A 24,122-nucleotide genomic window follows, 5' to 3' on the forward strand; every position below is an offset into this window, starting at 1 on the left:
GAAGCCAAAATCTTCCCAAACTGGAGATTTTAAATGATGATGGCGAATCCTCCTGGTTTATTGACCCTATACTCGCCATCATACAGAAGTAGTTCCCGGCTGCGCCTCACAAAAGGACTGTTTGAAATGCGGCAATGAAGATATTAATTTGGATTATTAAGTGTGCATAGGCTCTGGTTGTTTTAACGGAATAGCCTGAAATGTTAAACCCCTAATAGGGCTAGGCACTACACTACCACCGCCATTTAATAAAGTCCTGGTTCCACTGCTGCCTGTTGCAACCGAGGTTATCTAGGGGAAATGGGGCAGAGGAGAGGGTTTCAGAGGAGACTGTGTCAGAGGTTGTTTGTTTAAAAGAGGGCTGTGATTGAAAGCAGACATCCTGGGTCTCAGGCCTGGGCCTCCACGTGTTTGTCCTCAATTCTCACCATTCTGACTGGGATGAGTAGACGAGCTGTCTCGTCTCCAATTTACCACCCAATAGGTGCTGCTGAAGAAGATGATGATTGTGGTGTTGGTGGGTTGGAATCAGCTGGTACAAGTTTGAAGCTGTCAGTGACAGATACCTAGCATTTGACGGTCTGATCCAGACGCTCCTACTTTGATGTTGCATTGAAATGCAAGAGCATTCATGTTGCTCCTCTGTTTCTTGGGTGGTCAAAGCCAGTTGTCTTTGGTTTCACAGGGATTAAGCTAGGCTCCGTCCTACTTGTACACGGTTGTGTTAGTTTTACAGCAGTGTGTAAGTGTGTGCGTTCATGTGTATGTGTGCGTGCATCTACAAAGTGAGTTGGTTTTGGTGCTGGCAGTGCTCTCTGGCTGAGGCTGTGTGATCCCTCAGGTTTCTGGCAGCGATCAGACCCACCAGCTTTAGTGGTGACGCAGCAGAAACCAGACACAGAGAGGAAAGCTGAATCTCCTCAGAACAGTCTCCTTTCCTCCCCTCCCCTCCCCTCTTAATGCAGTAAGACAAGCTGGAGAATCCTGACCCAGAACAACACTGTTAACTGGCTGGGCTCCACTCTGCACAATGCTAGGCCTAGCCAGGGTACTAGGCAATAACAACCAATTATATTATATATATATATATATATATATATATATATATATATATATATATATATATATATATATATATATATATACACCAATGATTTATATATAAATAAACCCTGGATGACTGACATAGTGGCACTGTATTGAAGCCATCTTGGTACTCCTTCTCCATTGTAAAAAAAGATTTTGGAAGCTGTAGAAATACATTTATTAATATATACATTCGTTTTGGACACGTTTATTCTATTACAGACATATTAATGCATACTTTTAAATTATATTGTGTTAGCTAAACATCCAAATAAAATAAACGTTTTCCTTCAAGTAATTTTTTGGGCAGTACTAATTTTACTTTCCACACTACTACAAAAAAAGTATACTTAAATACATGTAATTTTGTCCTTAACATTTCATTGAAATACTGTAGAATTCCATTCATTCTTATGGAGGACTACTCTTACTGGGTAGTGCCAATAAAGCCCCTCAATGGCCAATACAAGGGCATCAGCAATCCAGGGTTTATACACATCATTGATAACAACCCATGTGTTTGGTTTGTATCTGTTAAACGCTCTGTTTGTAGGCCCATCAATATTGGAGTGTGTATCACTGCAGCTCCTGCTGGGTTTGTTAGGCCTCCCCTCCTGGCTGATCAATGCCCTGTTTCTGTTGCTTCCTCCTCCTCCACCTCTTCTCTTTTTTTAATTAGCTCTGTCGGGAAATGCTGAACAATTAGGCCTCTGCCTGGGCTATATGGGGATGAGCTCACTAACTAGCCTGTTTGCCTTTTGCTGAGCAATTCCTCCCTCACCATAGGGTTTCTCTGAGCTAACCCACTACCACTCTTAAAGGGATACTTTGGGATTTTGGCAATGAGGCCCTTTATCTTCTTCCCAAGAGTCAGATGAATTTGTGGATACCATTTCTATGTCTCTGCGAGCAGTTTGAAGGAAGTTGCCAATTAGCGCTAGCGCAATTGCTAACTAGCATTAGTGCAACAACTGGAAGTCTATAGGTATCTGCTAGCATGCTAGTAGATAGCAATGACTGGAAGTCTATGTGTATCTGCTGGCATGCTAGTCGATACCCTTAGACTTCCAGTCATTGCGCTAATGCTTGTTAGCATTGGTTCACAAAACTACCTCTAATTTCCTTCATGCTGGACACAGATACATACAAATGGTATCCATGAGTTAATCTGACTCTGGGGAAGTAGATACAGTGCCTCATTGCCAGAATTACAAAGTATCCCTTTAAGACCCTTGGTTGTAGTTTTTTTTTTTTCTGTGTTTTTCAGCATAACACAAACCCACGTTTTGTTCTCGTGGATTTGTTTCTTTGTATAAAGATATTTTCCTACATGACACCTTGGAAGAGCTATTAATTCTCAACACACTGCTGCATAGAATGTTGTTGGCTACTCAGATATCAGACAGAAACCTTTCTCCTGCTGTTGTGATTTGGATAATAGCTTTATTATTGATTTCAGGAAAGCAGGCCCACCATTGGAGGAAGATAATTCCACCATTAGCTAGCTATGTGCAGGACGCTAGTTGTGTTGAATGCTGGCCCTAGTCTGGGATTTTGTCCAATCTTGTCAATTTGTGTTTGAGCCAGGGACAGGTCTCTCTCCCCTCTCCTCCTCCCTCTCTCCCTAAACAGGCTGACCCAGCTCTGCCTCATGCAGTGTGTGAAAACAGCTACATTGTATTGGAAAGGCTGGGGGGATGGGGAGGTGATTAGGAAACCAGATCCAGGGCTGGGCTTCAAAGGGAACTGAATACTTCTGCAGAGCCTATTGATTAAAAATGGAATGCTGTTGCCCTCATGTGCACCAGAGGCAGTTCAATAGTCTAATAGTAGGAAAGCTACTATACAGCTGCGGAAGAAATTAAGAGACCACTGCAAAATTATCAGTTTCTCTGGTTTTACTATTTATACAGTGGGGGAAAAAAGTATTTAGTCAGCCACCAATTGTGCAAGTTCTCCCACTTAAGATGAGAGGCCTGTAATTTTCATCATAGGTACACGTCAACTATGACAGACAAATTGAGAATTTTTTCCAGAAAATCACATTGTAGGATTTTTTATGAATTTATTTGCAAATTATGGTGGAAAATAAGTATTTGGTCACCTACAAACAAGCAAGATTTCTGGCTCTCACAGACCTGTAACTTCTTCTTTAAGAGGCTCCTCTGTCCTCCACTCGTTACCTGTATTAATGGCACTTGTTATCAGTATAAAAGACACCTGTCCACAACCTCAAACAGTCACACTCCAAACTCCACTATGGCCAAGACCAAAGAGCTGTCAAAGGACACCAGAAACAAAATTGTAGACCTGCACCAGGCTGGGAAGACTGAATCTGCAATAGGTAAGCAGCTTGGTTTGAAGAAATCAACTGTGGGAGCAATTATTAGGAAATGGAAGACATACAAGACCACTGATAATCTCCCTCGATCTGGGGCTCCACGCAAGATCTCACCCCGTGGGGTCAAAATGATCAGAAGAACGGTGAGCAAAAATCCCAGAACCACACAGGGGGGACCTAGTGAATGACCTGCAGAGAGCTGGGACCAAAGTAACAAAGCCTACCATCAGTAACACACTATGCCGCCAGGGACTCAAATCCTGCAGTGCCAGACGTGTCCCCCTGCTTAAACCAGTGCATGTCCAGGCCCGTCTGAAGTTTGCTAGAGTGCATTTGGATGATCCAGAAGAGGATTGAGAGAATGTCATATGGTCAGATGAAACCAAAATAGAACTTTTTGGTAAAAACTCAACTCGTCGTGTTTGGAGGACAAAGAATGCTGAGTTGCATCCAAAGAACACCATACCTACTGTGAAGCATGGGGGTGGAAACATCATGCTTTGGGGCTGTTTTTCTGCAAAGGGACCAGGACGACTGATCCGTGTAAAGGAAAGAATGAATGGGGCCATGTATCGTGAGATTTTGAGTGAAAACCTCCTTCCATCAGCAAGGGCATTGAAGATGAAACGTGGCTGGGTCTTTCAGCATGACAATGATCCCAAACACACCGCCCGGGCAACGAAGGAGTGGCTTCGTAAGAAGCATTTCAAGGTCCTGGAGTGGCCTAGCCAGTCTCCAGATCTCAACCCCATAGAAAATCTTTGGAGGGAGTTGAAAGTCCGTGTTGCCCAGCGACAGCCCCAAAACATCACTGCTCTAGAGGAGATCTGCATGGAGGAATGGGCCAAAATACCAGCAACAGTGTGTGAAAACCTTGTGAAGACTTACAGAAAACGTTTGACCTGTGTCATTGCCAACAAAGGGTATATAACAAAGTATTGAGAAACTTTTGTTATTGACCAAATACTTATTTTCCACCATAATTTGCAAATAAATTCATTAAAAATCCTACAATGTGATTTTCTGGATTTCTTTTCTTATTTTGTCTGTCATAGTTGACGTGTACCTATGATGAAAATTACAGGCGCCTCTCATCTTTTTAAGTGGGAGAACTTGCACAATTGGTGGCTGACTAAATACTTTTTTCCCCCACTGTAGGTATGTGTTTGGGTAGAAATAACATTTTTGTTTTATTATATAAACTACTGACAACATTTATCCCAAATTCCAAATAAAAAGATTGTCATTTAGAGCATTTATTTGCAGAAAATGACAACTGGTCAAAATAATAAAAAAGATGCAATGTTGTCAGACCTGGAATAATGCAAAGAAAATAATGTTTTAACTTAGGAAGAGTTCAGAAATCAATATTTGGTGGAATAGCCCTGATTTTCAATCACAGCTTTCATGCTTCTTGGCATGCTCTCCACCAGTCTTTCACATTGATGTTGGGTGAATTTATGCCACTCTTGGCACAAAAATTCAAGCAGCTCGGCTTTGTTTGATGGCTTGTGACCATCCATCTTCCTCTTGATCACATTCCAGATGTTTTCAATGGGGTTCAGTTCTGGAAATTGGGCAGGCCATGACAGGGTCATGATCTGGTGGTCCTCCATCCACACCTTGATTGACCTGGCTGTGTGGTGTGGCGCATTGTCCTGCTGGAAAAAAACAATCCTCAGAGTTGGGGAACAATGTCAGAGCAAAAGGAAGCAAGTTTTCTTCCTGGACAACCTTGTACGTGGCTTGATTCATGCGTCCATCACAAAGACAAATCTACCCGATTCCAGCCTTGCTGAAGCACCCCCAGATCATCACCGATCCTCCACCAAATTTCACAGTGGGTGCGAGACACTGTGGCTTGTAGGCCTCTCTAGGTCTCCATCTAACCATTAGACGACCAGGTGTTGGGCAAAGCAAAAAATTGGACTCAGGACTCCAGTCCTCTACGGTCCAATCCTTATGGTCTTTTGCAAACCTCAGCCTGGCTCTTCTTTGCTTCTCATTGATGAAGGGCTTTTTTCTAGCTTTGCACGACTTCAGCCCTGCCCCTAGGAGCCTGTTTCGAACCGTCCTCGCCGTGCACTTCACCCCAGCTGCCGTTTGCCATTCTTTTTGTAGGTCACTTGATGTCATCCTACGGTTGTTGGGTCACATTCAAATTAGTTGGCGGTCATCCCGGTCAGTAGAGTCGTTTTCGCCCTTGGCTGGTCTGTAGCTTTGTTGTCTCCAATGTCTGCTGCTTGACCTTGTTCTTATGAACCGCCGTCTTTGAAATTTTAAGGATGGAAGCAAACTGACGCTCACTGTATCCCTCTGCCAGTAAAGCCAGAATTGAACCCTTCTTTTCCTTACTCAAAACTTTCCTTTTCAACTCTTTTGACATGGTCAATAGTTATTTTTTGATTATTACTTTTGAGGTACTATTAGCACTGTTTTTGCCATCCAGCTGGTCCTGTTGCAAGAGGATAGTGATGACCACAGCAGTGGTTTTTATACTTTTCCTCGTTAAATAAGATATGGTTCATGTGATCACCTAATCAGTACCTAATTCAGTAGAATGAGGTGTGCCTGTGTTGGAATTCAACAGACACTGGAAGGGAATGGCTGTCATACATGTAGAGATGCTGATTTAAGAAACATTTGCAGTGGTCTCTTAATTCTTTCCACAGCTGTATATCTGTGCCTATAGATCCAAGGCAGTGAGCAGATGAATCTACTTTTCGTTCAATTAATGGTGATATGCTCTCCTTAAAGTATGAGTGGATTATTGTGAATGCGGCCAGGGAAGCCTTTTGGGAATATTTTCCTATGTGTGGTCTCTGAGAGGAGAGTGCGCAGACCTGTTTCCTACCAGGACCTTGACTGAGTGTCTGTGCGTGTTTACGTGCCTCTGTGATGCATTGTGGGGAATGTGTTTGGCTCCTGTGTCTGTCCATCTTTTGAATAGATTAAGTGCTGTGTCTGAGTGGGAAAAGACAAGAGATTTGGACAGGGGTGCAGTCAGGAAGGTCCAGTAATAATGGCTGAATCAAAGATGACTTCCTCCCCCTCGTTGTTCCCTCTCCAACTAACTTCCCTGTCCTCTCCTCCTCAAGCTCTCTGGCCTCTGTTCTGTTGGAGAAAGAACAGAGAATCACTCCATTCTCTCCCCCTAATGTCATCATCTCAGTCATCTACCTTGCAATGTTATTGCAGTTCTATTGCTCCCTCTGTTCCCTCTCTTCTCTTCGTTCATAGCCCCTTCTCTCCTCTGTTTTTCTCCTCCCCTCTCAGTGAGAAGGTGCATGCAGAATGGAGCCAAGTAAATACTTTTATATGCAGAAGCACAACCCTCTCTTCCACACACTGCCTATGTAGGTCACCATGACTCATTTTTCTACGGTTCACATGCCCACGGATTTTTGCACTCCACAGATTCTCACATTCAGAAGGCAAGAAAGAGAGAAAATGAATGTAGTTTGGATTGGGTTAGAGCACCATTTTTCTCTGCCTTTATTTTGAGCAAGTGTCTCTGTGATTTTTGAGCTATTTGTCATGATTGATTTGTGTTCTCATTTTGGAAGCATGCTGCATGATGTCGTCATACAGTGTTGTTTTTGTGTGAAATTTGCCAGGCCAGTCCCCATGGGAGGTTCTATGGTGATGTTGTCCCAGAGTTTCATGTTCACCTGGCCTTTCAATGTACTACAACTAAAATCAAGGAAGGCAAAGCAGAGGGAACATGTCATGTTTAAACATAACCCTTCTCTGCACAGCCTTCACTCTGACCTAATTGCTGAAATCCACTAGCAACCAACCAGAAAGCTTAGGCTACATTTCCTGTTTTAGAAATGTAGGAGTCTGCTCCACTGGGTGTTGTATGGTTGATGGCTTAACATCACATGGGAGCAGAATAGCTTGTTGCTTAGTTTGTGCTGCTCTAATAGAGTGTAACTTACTGCCAATTTTATGTCGGCTAGATCTCCAAGAATCAGTGTGAAACGATGGTCATTGGCTGTGTGTTTACTTATGCACTCTGGTAAAGTGAGTGAATGGCTGACCTATTATAGGACAGTTTCTCTGTGTGTTTGTCTCCCCAGCTCTCCTGATGGGATTTGGGCTGTGTAGACCAGGGTATGGTACAGCACGGTACAGTGAGTTGGGGTTTGGTCTGATCTAAGCTGACTGCGTCTGTGACAGACTTTGAGCTGAGACTCTGGCCTACCCGAGAGAATTCTGGCGCACTCTCTGCCTCTGCTCTCACCGTATCTGGTCGAAACTAACATACTTATGTGCTTTTAAATTCATTACATTTTTGCCCTAATTTGTTTAGCAGGCTGGGGTGCAGAGTTTAGACCTATGTGAAGTGGAAAAAGAGTGTGCAGACATAATATCTTGCACTTACTTTCCTTGAGTGTCTCATACATTAGAAACACTAAGAATTTGTCCTATTTTACCTTGGGTTGTGTTTTGTCAGAGGAGAGGCAGAGGTTTGTTATTGAAGGGAGCACAGCGCAGCTGTTTCATTCTGGAGGGAGAACCATGCCTACAGTAGGAAGTGGCTCTCAATACCTCCAGCTAACACACATGTAACTCCCAAGGGTCACGTTAACTTAGAATTCTGCGTTTTTCACGCAGAAAAAAAGATAAAACACAAACTATATTTAGCTGTGTTTAGTAAACGCAGATCAAAAATGCTTCTTATTGTAATTTCTGCTCGGCTTCAGTCACATTTCGCTCCAAATCATGATGTAAAAGGACTAATTTAGTGTGCTTCAGTTGCACTTCTTCACTCAGATGATAAATATTTACAATTGTCTTGATAAATCACGAACGGGCATTCGATCAGCAGACAACGCTCTGACTGAAGTACTTTTCTCCGGTGTAGTTTTTCTCCTGTAGCAAGTTAAAATGCAAGATGTAGGTGGTGACATTCTTTCTATGATGAGCATGAGAAATCTGATGGCCATGCATCGTTTTAGCAAGGAATCCCTATTGTTGCACTTCCGTTGTCATCTGATTTCTGCTGAATGTTACATTCATTTATTTTGTGTGAATAAAAACCATAGTTGCACGTCCCTGATCAATCTATTTAAGCAAATAAACACTGTTGACTTTCAATATAAAATGCAGGTGAAATGGTTTAAAACGCAGATTTTGATGGTCTGCGTTTTGATAATGCAGATTTCTAAAAGCTAATGCAACCCCCGACTCCAGGAAACAACCCATCTTGCATTCCCCTTGTCTAATGGGAAACTATCTTCTTCTAATGGGAATCACATCCTTCTCAGATTATTTTTTATTTTTTTACTGCCTAGCGGGACATTTAACACCTAAACCCAACATTTTGATGTCAAGAAATGTAAGTCATAGGGAAAGAGGCCCCCCACAGGTATGTTCTTGTTTGTAGCAAGGCCTAAAGGTTACTACACGCTTTACTCCGTTGATCTGCGTGCGTGCATGTGTAGCGGACACCTTTTTAGGTAATGTGATATCCTCGTCGATCCCACTCCCATTCACAAGGGGGCGATAGCACATTTTTGTCTTCATTTTGTGAAAGCAAGGAAGAGTCACCTTCCCTTGCTAGTAGTATTAGCTAGTTGGCAGCCTAGCTAGCTTGCCTTTTTAGCTTCCCACATCTTCATGTGAAATAATCAGGTTTATAATTGGAAAAATATGCCCTGGCAAATGTTCTTATATTTGCTGATGTAACCGTAAACACTATACTTGTTTGATATGCTGCTTGTGTATTCATTCCCATATCAGCTAAAAAAATAAAACATAATGGAGAAAAAAGTACATGGCTAGCTAGTTGGCTACAGCAGGTTCTACCATTTTACAATAGCCTGTAATCGCTAGTTATTACTTGTAAACTAAATACGTTTTTGGGTCGATTCTTGTTGTTTGGTTTACTGTTTGAACAGTTGCTGAGATTATATTTGTTTATCAATGCACAATATGAATAGTCTATGTAGCCTGTAGATCAGATCAAGGAACCAAGCAACAACACTGCCTCCACGGCTGTGGAAGGAATGATACGGCGCGTCTCAATTTTCAGGTAGTAAAAAAGTATGTAGAATGCCAGAGGATATTACAAGGAGCTGCCCCTTTTTGTGTCTAAAAATGACATTGAGTGTTGCAATCTTGCATCTGCGTAGAGCTTGTAGTAATCTTAAGTGTTTTGGCTGTAAACCCAAGCTAATAGCCATGGCATTCCAAGGCTCTACATTTATCTACCCCAGTCCTAACTGCCCATCCCAGGTTTATACCACCAGTTAAACCAAAAAAAGACGACACTCCCTGGCTGTGTTTACTTATGCACTCTGGTAAAGTGAGTGACTGGCTGACCTATTATAGGACATTTTCTCTGTGTGTCTCCCCAGCTCTCCTGATGGGGGGGAAAAGGGCTTTGTTCTAAATGGGCCTGACTACTATTTGGTTTAGCACTGACACTACCCACCGAGCTGTCCATAGGGGATGTGCTCTGCTCTTAAAGTTGCCATCTTACTGACAAAATGATAGTTTCAAAATGGGGTCATTATGCAAAATTGGGATTGACCCTCCATGCAACTTTCCCCAATCCTTTTTATAACCTGTTGGCTGCTGAGGCCCGGCAGATGAGATTTAAATCTGCTTTAAGCCCCTCTTCCTATTTGACTGGGACTGTTTATAAAGGCAGCCCTATTTAAGTTACATAAAGGGTGGAAAGAAGGTGTCTAATTGCTTTGTTTATTTGTTTCTATTTCTGTTTTCCTGGAAGTCTTCACTGTGAACGAGTGATTGGTTCCAGTGTTGGAAGGCGATTCTTCTCCTGTTCTCCACACATGGCCCCCAGTATCTGCATATGAATGTAGCCTTCTGCTCAGAGACTGAGTGGAGCCCCAGCCCCCCCCCCCCCTCACAGCACAGCACAGGGGCCCCCACTCCCACATGCTGTTATGCAATCGCGTGTGTGTGTGTTATAGAACTGAAGAGGGGAGGCCTGGAAAGATGTGTGTCAGGGGAACACTAGACATGAGTCTTGTGGCGGGGGATGGAAGGCTGGATAGATGCACACGACTGTCACAGGCGTTTAGGAATGACGCAGAGGCCTTAGAGGCCTTGAAGAACAGCTAGATGCCCTGGCCTACTTTTAGGAGCCGTTGGAGTGCGCACATGTGTGTCCTTTTGTGTTCCCCTTTCTATGCCTCCTTTTATGTCAGTGTGAGCGTGCCTCTTGATGTAAGGAGCATACTGAGGATTTTGATGAGTCACTCAACCGCACAACGACTAAGGGAAAGATGGGAGGAAAACATCCTAAGTTGGGCTGAAATGTATTAGACTACCTTTCAGTGTTGGCCAAGTCCATTTGTACTGGAACATAAGAGAGACATGCAGAGGGTGAAGGGAGAGCGTCAGGAAACCACTAGGGGGGAGGTTGGGGGAAAATGGGAGCTTTGTGGAGGGAACATGAGTGGCCAGGGTATGCGGTCTGCACATTCTCATGCGTGTATCATCTTTCTCTCCTCCCCAGTCTCAATGCACCCCTTGTCCTCTGAGCGCCCAGGCTGTCGTGGATCCCGTGCCACTGCTGTTCAACTGGTAAGACCAGGGGCCGCCCTCCTCGACTCTCTTCTCCACCCAGCCCTTACAAAAACCAATTAACACCACCACCACACTAGCTAACGCATCCAATCTGTTGCCCACGTCCATCCATCTCAGTCCAGGCCAGCCTACCTGATGTTCCCTCCCTTTCTCCCAACGTCCTCCTCTCTCTCCCTGGCCTGGCTTATCTGATAGAGCTGTGTTATATCAGCAGCTCTCTCTCTATACTCCACATGTCTGCTGGCCCAGTCACATGCTGCAGGCTGCCTGACCAGACCAGGGGAGGCCTAATCTCTGCTATCCAGAGGTGTCTGTATCACGAGCTGTGGTGTATCATTACAGCCTTACCAGGCCTTGTCTCTGGCTGGATAATTAGGACTCTGGGCCGGTGTGGTGCAACTCCTGGTACGCCAAAACCCTCAACGACACGTTTCTCTTATTTTTCCCTCCACTCTGTCATTCCCTCCCTCTCTTCGCTGATTGCCTTCCTGCTAGTGGAGAGAAAATGTTTGTAGCTTGTCTAATTTTTCCATGAGAGTAAGTGGGGCGTTAGCAGTGGGCCATCAACAGGAAATTCCAGGCTGAAAGAGGGAAGGAGAGAGGGAGCGTGGCAGGAGAGGGATAGTTTATGGCTTCAGGAGAGCAGTGCACGGAGGCCTGCCTGTCTCTTGCCTCTCTTTCTGCTGTGTAAAGCTTTCTGGCATACTAGAGAGGGGCTGGATGTTTCAGAGACACGGGTACAGAGTGAGAGAGAGCTGATGATGTCTCTCTCTCCCCCTTCAGCTCTCTGGGGTAGGTAAGGACTATATGAGGCTCAGGCTGATGAGAAGTGCCTGTGTTGCGGTAGAGCTGCCGAGTGTTAGGGGAAAGATTTAATTGTCTAAATTGCATACATCTGGTTGGAGTTGGTGTCTGGAAGTATCTTGCAGCTTTGATTATAGACAGAGTGGTGATGCCCTGTGAAAAAGGGAAGAACTATCCCCTCAGGCCTGCGCCTCTGTCAATTACTGGAGTTTCCATTCAGAGGAGTGCAGAGCTGGAACACGAACACACACACACACACACACACACGCATATATATAAACAGAGATTTACTCTCTCACTCAATCACACACAGACACAATTACACAGGGAAATGGTATTGTGTTTCTGGTGTTTTCATGTCTTTTCCCTCCATTGATACGATGTGATAAGTCAGTCTGGTGATTTGACTCACTTTATATGTGAGGTCATGTGGTTAAAAGCTTGGCCAACACTGGCCATAGCAGGGTGTGTAAAAGTGCAAGCCACAGAATCCATGTGAATGATGAAGTGTGTGCTTTTAGCACTAGAAAAGCTGACAGCGTGATGTGGACACAACTAATTTACATGTTAAATTTTTCTAAATAAGTCTATATAACAACACAGTCGTTGTTAGAATCTTAATATCAAGAACAAAAATGTGTGTTATACGCAGTTTTAAGAGGACATGTTATTTCCCCCCTTCCCCATTCACCACCAGTCATCACAGCCAGCCAGCCTGCGCAGATGGCCCATCAAAACTGTACCTAAACTATATTGAAACTAATTTCACACATATTAATAGAGTTAGCCTAACGACAAGATTAAATTGACAATAGTCTGGTGGGTGACAATACTATGAATTGTCAAATTGTATGAAGAGATAGGCGCAGCTTGAAATGTTGACGTCCAAAAGACACGTCATTGGCTGGAATGGGGGTCCCTCGAGGCCTTTCTAGTGTTAAGTACTGTCACCTGGATTCTGCTGGACAGGTCATTCATTTGTATTCTTTGACATGAAAAAGAGGAGAGGGGAATAAGTTGAGAAGAAATCCACAATGCACTGGTTTTAGCCAAATTGTCTGTCGCCCCCCTTTTACCCTCCTCATCAACCCCCTCCCTGAGTCTGAGGGGTCACGGCCTCCCCACTCCCCCAATGAGGCTCCAGAACAGAGTGGCCATTGTGACAGAGAAGCCTGTCCATCCATTCAGAGCTGAAACCCAATAGGGGCCAAACACTGCTGCTCCCTGCCTGGGCTAAAGCAGGCCAGGGCTCAATAGCCAGGGCTCTTTGTCCTGCCTGGGGCCAGGAGCAGGAGCAAGGCTCAAATACAGACACTATGAGAAGGGAACTCAAGCCACAGCTATACAAGTGTTTTTCCACCACAGTCAACCAAGGCACAGATTGAAGGAAAGCACATTTACCCTGAGTGCAAGAGAACAATTTTGTTGGTGTATGGTTGTCAAAGGAAAAGGTCTGGATTTGTGAAGTCATTGTTGACGCTAACCCCTCGTGGTGAGTGCGTGTGTGGACAGACTGCCAGTCTTGTGACTCAGATCTTTTGTTTTACACAGAGGGCTCCGCTCATAACTGGAGTGAGTGTGTCCCAAAGACCCTGATATCCTGCTGAAGCCGCCCACACAGCCCTGGTTCACTGGCTTGAGCACACTGGAGCCATTTTAGCCAAGCTAGCCACCCTCATAGGGAACCATACAGCAAAGCTGTGACCTGTTAGCATTGCACTGGCGTAAACAGTGAACAGAAGAACATTACGCCGCCTTACTGAACGCAGATAGCTCCTGTGAAACTGATGATCTTCTCTCAGAAAAATTATTTGGTATCACTGTGTCAGCCTTTCCCCTCCTTCTACCACTGTTATACTAGGGCCAGACAGTCTCTCACTGGGTACAGATGTAAGCCTTCAGAGAATTGGTACTCCACATGGTACATTCTGCAGGAGCCACAATAATGGAGGAGGCCTGGGTTGAAGTGGTGAACGGGTTGGCTTTATGTTAACACTTGCATTAAAGGCATAAAGGCCTGTATTAAAATCAGTGAGGAAGTCTACTCAGAGCCTCTTAAAAGCACTCAGACCCAACGCTGGCTGCTGGGAGCAAGGCTCACTAAAGCTCTTTTATTGCAGTCATTACTTTTCCCAATTTACTAATATTTACTCCAGGAGCGTTGTGCCAGCCGGCCTCAAGGCCTGCTCTGCTCTGCAGTCATTGTGGGGGAGGGAGCACTAGGGCAAACGGTGCTAGTTTGGCGCAGTGCTGCCCCAGGGAATGACACAGCCATGCTGCTCTCCAAGATGTCCATGGGTCTGTACAAGCTCAGAATGTGAGTCTGTTGCCAGTGTCTCCACTTCCTAGCCTAGCGCAGGCTAAAACTATGTTGTGTGCTGTGCAGCTCTCTGTGCTAGCTAGGTATCTCTCCAAGCTTAGCTGTTTTTCTGAGAAGGAAAAGGTCATCTTGACTAAGGTAGCGGGCTTCCTTTCCTTCCCCCACCTCCTCCAATTCCATCTGCTCCCTTGAACAAGGCCTGTGTGTGTATACCGCTCCAGCGCTGCTAATGGAGAGGGCTTCCCAGAATGCACTGTAGCGTGAGGCTCTGTGCTCTGAATTCAGAGTGGCTGCTGCTCTCACATCGTCTAGTAGTCAGCGATGAGGAGGGGGAAGGAAGACTGTTTTTATTCCGTCTTTCCATCAGCCTTATGAAATCATGTTGTGAGCGTATAGCTAGAAGGCTTATTTCTCAATCTTTCTTTCTCTCTCCTCTCCTCTCTCTCTCCTCTCATTTTCTCTCCATCTCCTCTCTCTCTCTCTCTCTCTCTCTCTCTCTCTGCCTGTGCATCAACATATTTCTTATTCAAAACAGATACACCCTCTGTCTCTTAATCAAGTGTTTCTCTTTCTTCTCTCCTTACATGTGTAGAGTTTGTTTACTGCCCAGTGTAACACATAAAATGGGCAGACAGTCACAGCTCAGTGATGCTTCAGCTTGCCTTGGCCTCACTGAGGAGGAAATAATATCTCTTTCATACCAATACTTTTTCCCGGCAACTTTACCATACCGGCAACTATTTTTCGACCTTTATATCTGAAAGGTATTTCCAAAGCCGAAACTTTTATTTCCACCAAACGACCTAGTAATCATATTTCTGTCTGAGGAATTTGCGTTCACGTGCTTGCTGTCACTCGGGGTTACCATGACAATGATCACAACAACCGGGTGAAAGTTTAATGTCTCTTGCTCCCTCCTGGCAAAAGCAATGGTGATATGAAAGGCGAATGGTGACAAGAATGTGGTAAACATTTGGCTGTTTGAAAGGGGACCATATAAACATTGGCCAATTCTTTTTCATGCAATGTACTCTAATCCTATGTGAATTGGCAGACCTGCATTAGAATCCACTGCAGGCAGCAGAGAGAAACACTCCATGCTAATCCATTCACATCCCCTCTGGCTAGCCATACAGGTAGCCTAGTCATTGGAAACTGCCATATTTGTTGACCAGTGTCATTGATTCAGTGGAAGGGTTCTTGGATGGCACTAGTCCAAACCACTAATTGGTGCGGGTCTACTTTGTCTAATGAGAGTATTGATTGTTCCATTGTGTGGCTCAGGGCTGGCCGGCTGTGGACACAGTGTCTGTCTGAGGGAGGGGGCTGCCCTGGATATGTGGGGCTCAGTGGTGGCCAATGGTGATTTCATTTTGTAGCAATAAGAAGGGGAGGAAAACATTGCAGACAGGATAGAAAGGGGAGACCAGAGAGCGATTGAACGACCGAGCTAAAGGTGGAATGTATTCAGAAGCAAAGAGCATATTTAGTGGAGCCAGCCTGCTCCAGGTCATCTGTGGCTGTAATTGCTGGTGTGCTTGGTGGAGAACATGTTCCAAAGTTATACAGCGATCCCCAGGGGGGCGTGGGCGCTGGGAAATAACTTCTGAGCTCGTTAGTGTGACGTTCACCTTGGCCAAGCTTTCAGTGTTTTCCAGCCAATTGGTTCCCTTCGTCCAGCCATACACACACACACACACACACACACACAGTGGATCCCTGGCTGTACCCTCTTTAGGCAGCCACCTCCCATTGGGCATTTGGGGGTGCGTAGCAGCACCCCAGGCCCCGCCCCAGCTCTCAGACTGCTGTGCTGTGCTGTTAGGGGCCTTTTATCCTGCTCATTGATATATAATTCATCTGGGGTCTGAGGGAGCGGCTCCTCTCATGCCACTGCTACTGCTGAACCAGGACAAATTAGCATTCTGTTTGGTCCCCCGGAACGCTCCCAATCAACTTCCCATAGAGCAAGAGAAGGCGAGTGTGTGTGTCAGGCCAGGATTCCTGTGAATCTGCTCCCCAGCCATAGAGGCTCCATGTGGAATGAGGTGGCATAATGGCAGTGTTTTCTCTGCTGTTGTTCTGCCTGCCTGGTGCGTTGAGGGTTTTTTCCACTGTGAGGGATCGGGTTTCCACTTATGGTTGTTTATGCTGTTGTCTCAGGCAGCCCTGCCAACTGTCCCCTGTCAGCCTGCCTGTGGTCTGGGCTCTGGGGCCTCGGCCTGTTTTGGCGCCCCAGCCTGCTCTTACTGCCCAGCCGGGACAGTTGGCAGGCTGCCTGAGACACACAGCACTACACACACACTTCCCAGTAGGAAACCCAGACCCATCAGTGCAGACATTTACAACACTAGTATGGCTGAGAGGCCTGAGAAACCTCTCGAGCCATGTTCTCTCTGGTAAACCTGCCAGCTCCACGCCTCCCATCCCATCAGTAATCTACTGAGTGTCTTTCACACATGATTGCGTAATCCCGTTATGTCTGGGAAAGGTTTTGACAGCTTTCTCACCCCGGCACGACAAGATGGGTGCAGGCAGAGCTTGATGGCGTGTTGTTTTGATGTTGTTTTCATATTCATGTTGGTAAAGGTCACATCCCATCTCCCTGTGTTCCTCCTCTGTGCTTTGTTCATTATCCAGCTCCGCTCCACGGTTATTTTTACCTCCTCCCATAATCCTTAATTAATGGAGCCCTAGTCACAGCGCCTCACATTTATCTCTCTTACGACCACACACACACACACACACACTAATTCACACACACACACACTAATTCACACACGCACACTTTCACACACACCTGATTATACACACTGAGTGGTAGGCAATGACGTTCCTGCTGAATGTGTTCTGGGAAACCATGCTAGCTATTTCTTCTCCTTTCATTTGATTTAGCTGTAGCACAGTACATGGTAAACACCACGTTGATAGTACCCTGGTGTCCTTACCGCTAGCATTTTGATTAGAGACTGTAATATAATTTCAAAGCCGGAAGTGTCAGTCCCCCATAACGTGTGTTCATTTCAGTTCAGGAGTAGGGAATTGAAAGACGGGCCTCATTTCCAGTGTGAGGTAGTAAGGGCATGTTTGATGGGGGTGGGGTTCGTCCTGCCGTTCCCCCACCTCTCTTTGGCTGCAGTCTCATCCTGACATGATTTGGCTTGGCAGGAGCTGCAGCCTTCACCTCTACCAGTGCGGCATGGCTGGCCACAGCACTCTGACTCCAATTGTTATCAGTCTGCGTGTCATGGCTATTCTCACTGTTTCCTAGAAGGACCATGCCGACGCCACAGTTATTGTGTGTGCCAGGGCCACGTGATCAGCCAAGCATAGAAACATAACACCAGAGAGAGGGAGAACAACACACCGCTCCCTCCACAGATATGGGTGTGTGTGGGTGTGTGAAGCACTAACTGGTTGTTTATGTAGCCTAGCTTTGTGAATGGTGGTGTGTTTCTGTGTTGCCTACGTGAGAGCAGTTGATTTGTCCCTGGCTCAGAGGGGTTTAAGATGCTGTCGCCGTTCACAGCGCGTTGTAAAGGGCAGTGTTTCAGCTGAGGGATTATGAACAGAACAGAGCTTGGTTTCTGACTGCTCTACATTCTGCAACCAGGCCCTGCAATGATGTGCTGCTCTTTGCCCTCCATAGGCGCATGTTTGTCTGCATACGCACATGTGTAAGCCTACATTGTTTACGTGTGTGTATGTTCTCCTCCCCCACAGAGGCCCGGCAGGTCTTCAAGGCCTGCCCCCTCTCAGGGCTGTGAGTCCAGGCTTAAGCTTCAGCTCATTAGTTGTAGAGTGCGTGGGTGTGAGTGAGGGGTGTGTGTAGGGGGTTGAGTGAGGTGCGGAGGCTTGTGTTAGCCTTTATGCGTACGTGTGTATGCGTGTGAGGGAGCTTGTGAGAAGCTGCTCAGGGGGCTAATCCCGTGGTGGCTCTCCTGTCTATACATTCAGCCAGATTGGCTGTTGAGCTCTGAGGACCAACTGTGATTACCCCCAGCTGCCTTCTGCGTTCAGAGGAAGTAGAGGGAGATGGCCCAGTCTTGTTTGTCATCTTTGGGATCCACTGAGATTAATTTCTAGATCTTTGAGAAGCAGATTCAGTGTGTGGTCGGATAATGGCCCCTAGTGAGTTACGGTAATGTCACTAAACAGGTCCCATGGAAGTAAATAAATAGTTTAGCAGTACCATTGTAGCAGTGACCTAGGCTTTGTTTTGCTGGGATCCTAGTCTAGCATGGCTTTATCTAGCTCGCTGCCATGGCAGTAGCACCGGCCTCCTAGCTGCTGATAGGCCCAATGTAAATGCACTTCTGATTAGATGGACTCCCTGTTATACGCTCCATTGATCTGTATGAATACGCATAATGAAATGCTCTTTTTTTATATGGCCAATGCATGTACACTACTAGGTGGAAATCCAATAACCATTCAGCGCAACCTACTAGTGATGCCAGAGCCATCGTAGAGAAAAGCAGATTTACTATCCATTATGGAGATAGCCTGCTGGGCTGCAGGTATGAAGCTAGCTGGGTGCTTTGTGTGCATGGTTTTAAGCGCGTGTGTGATGTGTGCATGCATGATGCGTAGGCAGAGTAATCGACTGGCCCATTTTCAGAAATGTTTCTCCACATCATGGAGGTTGGATTCGGCATGCACGTTCCCTCTGAATTCATGCTTAAAGCTCCAGCCTAGCCTCAATGTTTTATGTTAGTGTAAGTAAGAGGGTGAAATCTACCAGGCTTATGTAGAGACAGTGTGATATTTAGAGCAACGTGTGTTGCCTTCGCCTTACTGTAGTTGTTCCTTAAATCAGTCTGTCTCTGCCCAATCCCTGCTCTACTACCCCAGTTCCACTCCTTCGAATCAGGGGCCACCCCTCACCACTGGTAGAGCCCTTAATTAGCTAAAGTGCCTCTAAATCCGTTCACTTGATTTAAAAGGAGTCAATCAAGGTAAATAAGGGTGTGCAATTGCCACCAATCCCAGTACCCTATATTTTTATGACACAAGCCTACCAGATGAACTAAATTACTTATTTGCTCGCTTCGAGGCAAGTAACACTGAAACATGCATGAGAGCATCAGCTGTTCCGGATGACTGTGTGATCACGCTCTCCGTAGCCAATGTTAGTAAGACCTTTAAACAGGTCAACATTCACAAGGCCGTACCAGGACGTCTACTCCGAGCATGCGCTGACCAACTGGCAAGTGTCTTCACTGACATTTTCAACCTCTCCCTGTCTGAGTCTGTAATACCAACATGTTTCAAGGTAACCTGCCTAAATGACTACCGACCCGTAACACTCACGTCTGTAGCCATGAAATGCTTTGAAAGGCTGGTCATGGCTCACATCAACACCATTATCCCAGAAACCTTAGACCCACTCCAATTTGCATATCGCCCCAACAGATCCACCGATGATGCAATCTGTATTGCGGTCCACACTGCCCTTTTTACACCTGGACAAAAGGTACACCTATGTGAGAATGCTATTCATTGACTACAGCTCAGCGTTCAACATCATAGTGCCCTCAAAGCTCATCACTAAGCTAAGGACCCTGGGACTAAACACCTCCCTCTGCAGTTGGATCCTGGACTTCCTGATGGGCCGCTCCCAGGTGGTAAGGGTAGGTAACAACACATCCGCCACGCTGATCCTCAACTCAGGGGTACGTGCTCAGTCCCCTCCTGTACTCCCTGTTCACTCATGACTGCATGGCCAGGCACGACTCCAACACCATCAAGTTTGCCGAAGACACAACAGTGGTAGGCCTGATCACCGACAACGATGAGCCTATAGGGAGGAGTTCAGAGACCTGGCTGTGTGGTGCCAGGACAACAGCCTCTCCCTCAACGTGATCAAGACAAAGGAGATTATTGTGGACTACAGGAAAAAGAAGAGGACCGAGCACACCCCCATTCTCATCGACGGGGCTGTAGTGGAGCAGGTTGAGAGCTTCAAGTTGCTTGGTGTCCACATCACCAACAAACTAACATGGTCCAAGCACACCAAGACAGTCGTGAAGAGGGCACGACAAAACCTATTCCCCCTAAGGAGACTGAAAAGATTTGGCATGGGTCCTCAGATCCTCAAAAGGTTCTACAGCTGCACCATCGAGAGCATCCTGACTGGTTGCATCACTGCCTGGTATGGCAACTGCTCGGCCTCCGACCGCAAGGCACTACAGAGGGTAGTGCGTACGGCCCAGTACGTCACTTTCACTGTAAGGTCTACACTCCTGCTCCTAGATACAAGCTACTCAATAATAATCAGCCATTTATCTCTTAATTGAATCAAAGCAAACTAGGTAGCTACTTGGCTAGCATTGGTTGCTAGGGAAAACTACACAGTCTCCTTATTGCTCTTCATAGTTCTTTTTTCGGAGGCTAGTTAGGAAACTGGGCAGCATGATGACAGTGACACCTCGAGCATCTCTCGAGCCCGGAGAATTGGAGCACAAAATGTGCCCCGGACATGTCGCTGTTGCTGCCTGGAAGTCTGTGTATCCATGGTGTTTAATGTGGAATATCCCCTTCTCTCTAAGACTAGGGTGGAGTGAAAATAGCCCTACTCTTTCAAAGGTGAAGGGCAGAAATGGATCCTCATTGCTGGCTAGGCTTAGTATGCAGAGGCATGCATTACCATTATTACTCCAGCTATGTTGGCTTTCTCTCCATCCCTCCCCCCTCTCACACGCTCTCTCATTCTGCCAGCTCGTTTGGTACATGTGCCCTGTCCCCGCGTTGCTAGGCAACAAGCCCAGTGTGTATTATTATTGTGGCTATGTCAGGCGCTCTGCCTTTCTCTCGTTTCTGTTTGTGCAGGAGATGGTAGGATCAGATGCTGAGCTTTGGAGAGGAGAAGAGAAGAGAAAGGAGGATGAGGAAAGGAAGGATGCATGGAGGGGGAGGAGCACTAAGATGAGTGAGTCAGAGACGAAGAGATGAAGCCTTCCGATATGATTTTACTAGCTTTCCCGGATGCATGGCAGAATATATGGCACAACCTCAATTCGCAGAGGTCACTGGCAGAGAAAGACAAGATGATTTACCAGAGAGACGCATTCCAGCAGCAGCACTGAGCTGTATTGGTCAGAGTGCTCTCTCCACAGTAGAGAGAGAGAGGGAAAGGTGTAGGGGAAAGCTGTCGTGCTCAGAATATCAGATGAAGTGATTGGATTGCAGCCCCCAGCCTCTCTAGCCCCCTGCTCTCAGAACAGAGACTGCTGGTTGGACAGGTGGCGCTGTCCAGTCTGGATGGAGGTCCTGTCCTGTCTGTCTGGCCTATGATCTCTCAGGTGAGAGAGATGAGACAGAGCCCCCTCCATCCCATCTCCTCCCCCAGGCCCCTCAGTTCATCACAACCTTAATTTATCTCTACTCGCCGTGTTTGTCTTTCCCCCTCCCTACAAAGGCCTCTAATGAAATGAATTTGTGCGGGTCAGGGGCAGCACTGCCAATCTGGGTCCTGGTTGCCTGGATACTGGAGTGGGCCAGGCTGGCTCTATTTGCACACTAAACAGGGCTAGCTGCAGCGCCCCTCTCTTATATGAAATGTAAATAGACTGCACAGCCGCTGGTATGGTGCACACAGCAGGAAAGGCCTCACGGCTTCTACTCTCCCCTCATTAGGTAGCTCTCAATAACTGCTGTGATCTAGCAAACCATGATTATGACAACGATGAATGATGGACAGTGTAGGCTGGTGATTGATCATATACTATAACCGTAACAGACATTACAGCTGTAGAAATTGAATGCCAAGGACTGTGCAGTTGTTTTCGTGTCTGGTAGAGGGGCATGGAGAGAATTAATATGGCAAATCTCCCTAAATACACCCACCATGCCGAATGACTATGTGCAGCTGCTGGGTCTGTGGCGGTATAGCTTTCTACATTTTTAGAATGAGAGCAGCTGCTTTAGTGGGAAATGCAGTGGTGTGGAGCTGATGACAGGCCTGAGTTAGGAGTGGCTGGGGGGGGCGGGGCTACCGATCTGCCTTTCATCTTCGCAGTAGCAGCAGGGGCCTTCAGAATACCCCTCATCAGCGCTGTGCGTGTGTGTGTGCACGTATGTGTGTGTGGAAGAACGACATCCCGCAGTGAGCTGAAGCGTTGGCCTCTGTCTGACCGCAGAGGGAGTGGCTCGATAGAGGGAGAAATGAAGAGAAGCGGAGGGACAGTGATATGACGCAGAGAGGATGTCTTAGTCCTGGCTGTAGCCTCTCCACATCCTCTCTAGTTCCTCAGGCAGAAACAGAGATGGCTTATTTCTACCACCTTTCCCATTTCTCTGATGCCTGTTTGTTTTTTTGTGCGTCCAATTCTTACACTCAGTCACATGGTATAGCGTGCCAGAAGGAGTGACATCATCCATACCGCATCAAAGCACAGCATTTATTTGACTCTATTTCCATCCTGTGTGTGTGTTCGTTGTCTTTTGTGTTTGTGTGTGCGCCTCACTGAGCTATTATCCAGTCTGGCAGACCCACAGTAACTTTTGAGTGAAATGGAGTTGACTGGTACCTACGACATGATTATACACTGAACAAAAAATATAAATGCAACTTTCCCAATATTATCTGTCCACCTGACAGGTGTGGCATATTAAGAAGGGTAATTAAACAGCATGATCATTACACAGGTGCACCTTGTGCTGGGGACAATAAGGCCACTCTAAAATGGGCAGTTTTGTCACACAACACCAATGCCACAGATGTCTCAAGTTTTGAGGGAGTGTGCAATTGGCATGCTGACTGCAGGAATGTCCACCGGAGCTGTTGCCAGATAATTTCATGTTAATTTCCCTACCATAAGCCAACGTCGTTTTAGAGAATTTGGCAGTACGTCCAACCGGCCTCACAACCGCAGACCACGTGCGTGTATGTTGTCGTGTGGGCGAGCGGTTTGCTGATGTCAACTTTGTGAACAGAGTGCCCCATGGTGGTGGTGGGGTTATGGTAAGGGCAGGCATAAGCGACAGACAACAAACACAATAGCATTTTATCAATGACAATTTGAATGCACAGAGATACCATGACGAGATCCTGAGGCCCATTGTCGTGCCATTAATCCGCCGCCATCACCTCATGTTTCAGCATGATAATGCAAGGATCTGTACACAATTCCTGGAAGCTTTAAATGTCCCAGTTCTTCCATGGCCTGTATACTCACCAGACATGTCACCCATTGAGCATGTTTGGGATGCGTGTTCCAGTTCCCGCCAATATCCAGCAACTTCGCACAGCCATTAAAGAGGAGTGGGACAACATTCCACAGGCCACAATCAACAACCTGATCAACTCTATGCGAAGGAGATGTCGTGCTGCGTGAGGCAAATGGTGGCCTAATGAATTTATTTCAATTGACTGATTTCCTTATATGAACTGTAACTCAGTAAAATCTTTGAAATTGTTGCGTTTAATATTTTCCTTCAGTGTGAATGTATATCATTCACAACATTTGGACGGGGGCTATAATCCAGTTATACAAGAGGCTTGGCTGAACTGCTTTCAATGGGGAAAGAGTACTTCCTTACCCTGCTTCTGTGATTTTCATTAGAAACGTTACTTCGCTGTGTGGAGATATAGTACCTGCAGCTCATGGCGGAGTAGTAGATATGTGCCCTCTCATTCTCTGTGTGTACATTCGTGCTAGCTGGTCATGTGATACTGTTAAACGTATGGAGAGGCTCGGCCCACGCAGTGGAAAAAGTGAACTCACCCCCACCGCTGCACACAATCTCCCAGAGGACTATCTGTTTACGACGGCTCGCTACAAGTTTAGGGGCTTGTTTGTTTTATCATCCCAATGGAATTACGGTAGTAATATAGGAATTACGGTAGTTATATAGGAATTACGGTAGTTATATATCCCGAAATGTTTCATGTTCATAAGCAGTGATTTAAATGCAGTATTTTTGACAGCATTTTTCCTAGAGTTATACCAGTAGTTTCATTTTTCAGTGGTAAACAGAACTGGGACCATGAGGGCCAGGCAA

At 46.0% G+C, this 24,122-nt stretch overlaps 1 protein-coding gene across 3 annotated transcripts in view; it reads left to right on the forward strand.

Annotated features, from left to right (window-relative positions):
• LOC311127345 (ankyrin repeat domain-containing protein 11-like) overlaps positions 1–24,122 on the forward strand; it is a 118,477-nt gene that overhangs the window by 56,648 nt on the left and 37,707 nt on the right. For 2 of the 3 annotated variants that reach the window (XM_084159173.1, XM_084159175.1), the window contains exon 3: positions 10,923–10,990. The exons of the other annotated variant lie outside the window; for it this stretch is intronic. The gene's annotated coding sequence lies outside the window, so the exon portion shown is untranslated. The remainder of the gene's footprint in view (positions 1–10,922; positions 10,991–24,122) is intronic. 3 annotated transcript variants of the gene reach the window in all.

The sequence above is a fragment of the Coregonus lavaretus genome, assembly GCF_964263955.1.
Source record: "Coregonus lavaretus genome assembly, chromosome: 4".
NCBI lineage: Eukaryota > Metazoa > Chordata > Actinopteri > Salmoniformes > Salmonidae > Coregonus > Coregonus lavaretus.